Here is a 2,187-nt window from a genome sequence, read left to right as displayed (position 1 = left end):
GTCTGGTGGTGTGTTTTGGGGTGTCTGTGGACTTATTATGATTTTAGGCAGCCTCTCTGCTAGGGGGTGGGGTTGTGTTCCTGTCTTGCTATATGGTTGGCATAGGTTGTCCAGCACTGTAGCTTGCTGGTCGTTGAGTGAAGCTGGGTGCTGGTGTTGAGATGGAGATCTCTGGGAGATTTTTGCCGTTTGATATTATGTGGGGCTGGGAGGTCTCTTGTTGACGAGTGTTCTGAAGTTGGCTCTCCCACCTCAGAGGCATAGTCCTGACTCCTGGCTGGAGCAGCAAGAGCCTTTCATCCACTCGGCTTCGGCATTGAGGGTTTTCTCTTTTATCTTTCTCACAACTTCCTCTGCTTTGCCTTCGTTATTTACGCCTATGATAACATGCATGCCCAGTTTGGCCAGATGCTTTGCTGTCGAATATCCAATTCCATCAGTCCCGCTGGTCACTATAGCAACACGCTCGAGTTGTAGGGGGAAAACTGGCTCCGCGAAGCCCGGGAAGCGGCGCCGCAGCAGCTGCACCAAAACCACCGCCGCGCCCACCACATGCACTCGCAGGGCCACCCGCGCTGCAGACAAAAGCGACATAATAACAGAGAAAATTGAGACCTGGACAAGGTTAAACAATTTGCCCAAAGAAGATAAAGGTACCTCCTGATTTGGATCTTATTACTATATTAAATTTATTCAATTTTGCTTCTAATTGATTGTATTTTTGTTCTTTTAAATGAGACTGATCTAGTACAAACTAGAGGAAGAATGTTTCTACAAATAATTATTCACAGCTTGGTATGTCCATGGTTGGAAAGCAGTGTGTTGCTCTGCTGAAGAGATGATGTGGCCTTCCTGGATTTAAGCACTTTTATAGTTTGTGCTTCATTGCCCTCCATTGTAATATAAAGTTCATTCATTCTCTGAGTTCCAAAATGCAGTGACCTTAAGCCAGAAAGGATGAAAATATTTATTTTAGTGTTCTTTTAAAAATAGAAGTTTATCTCATTCTATTTCTGAAGTTTAAAATAGTATTACATTCCAATTCATGCTAATTATGAAATATTTGACCACAAAAATCTAGCAGTTTATAATTAACAGATTTAATGATAGTGTCATAGAATTTTAGAATGAAAGGGACTTAATAGATGATTTATATCAATGGTTCTTACCTTTGTTGTAGGATTGTGGATCACTCTGTGTATTAAAATTCTGGACTCTATTCTCTCAGCGATGTGTGTATATATATATATATATATATATATATATATATATATATACATATATAATCACATATTTACAGTGTATGTATTTTTAAGTTTTAGCCACCTTACAGATAGCCAAACTTTATTCATAGATCTCCCGCTTTTACTTCTAAGAATATCTGATGCAGTTTTGATTTTGGAAAATGGTACTTGAAAGAGTTTTAACAAGCAACTCGTTAACATACAGGAAGACCTGTACTTAAACCATTCAAATAACTCTTACCTTTCTTTACTAATATGATATTAGAGAAAGAATACAAGATTAAAAGTCAAGAATCAATTGATCCCATAAATAACTAGCTGTTTGTTTAAATTAAAAGGCTTATGGAGCTAGAAGAAATCTTGAAAATCAATTTCAAGTGCTTAAAACTAGAGATGTTATTATATAGGAACACTTTCCAAACCTCAAATCTTAATTTACATATGGATTTTCAATAGCATTTAACAATATTCATCATCTACTCAAGAATTTTGTCAGACACAAAATCTTTCATTTAGTTAAATGGACAAAGGTAACATAATGAAGCAATATGAAGAGTACTGATTAATTAAACTGTGCATATATGCGTTCCCTCGTAAAGGCAGATTGAGTCTTTACTTGCCTAAGCTCATGTAACTCATAAGTGGCAGATCTGGATGTGAGCACAGGCAGCTGTGTCTTCAACATAACACAACCTTGGCTATTAAAGACAAAATCAGTGTGAGCAGGGGTGGCTGGAGAAGTTCTTTGTTGGTGCTGATACTTGAGCTGTTCATTAATGGGGAAGACCTAGTGGGGAAAGTAGACTTACACGTGACTCGAAGAGCATGGGCAGATTTCACAAGGAACTTAACACTGCTTACATTAATGTAGGCAGTATAATAACAGATACATAGAGTCTTCTTGGCATTCAGTTTTCTCTCATAGGAATCACACTTGTTCTAG

At 37.9% G+C, this 2,187-nt stretch overlaps 1 pseudogene; it reads right to left on the bottom strand.

Annotated features, from left to right (window-relative positions):
- Nucleotides 1-594, bottom strand: part of LOC103090354 (dehydrogenase/reductase SDR family member on chromosome X pseudogene) — a 31,287-nt pseudogene extending 30,693 nt beyond the window's left edge.
- Between the last annotated feature and the right edge of the window lie 1,593 nt (nt 595-2,187).

The sequence above is a fragment of the Lipotes vexillifer genome, unplaced genomic scaffold (genome assembly GCF_000442215.2).
Source record: "Lipotes vexillifer unplaced genomic scaffold, Lipotes_vexillifer_v1.1 scaffold593, whole genome shotgun sequence".
Classification (NCBI taxonomy): Eukaryota; Metazoa; Chordata; class Mammalia; order Artiodactyla; family Lipotidae; genus Lipotes; species Lipotes vexillifer.
The sequence above is the reverse complement of the archived record's forward strand: the minus strand, read 5'-3'. Positions and strand labels throughout refer to the sequence as shown.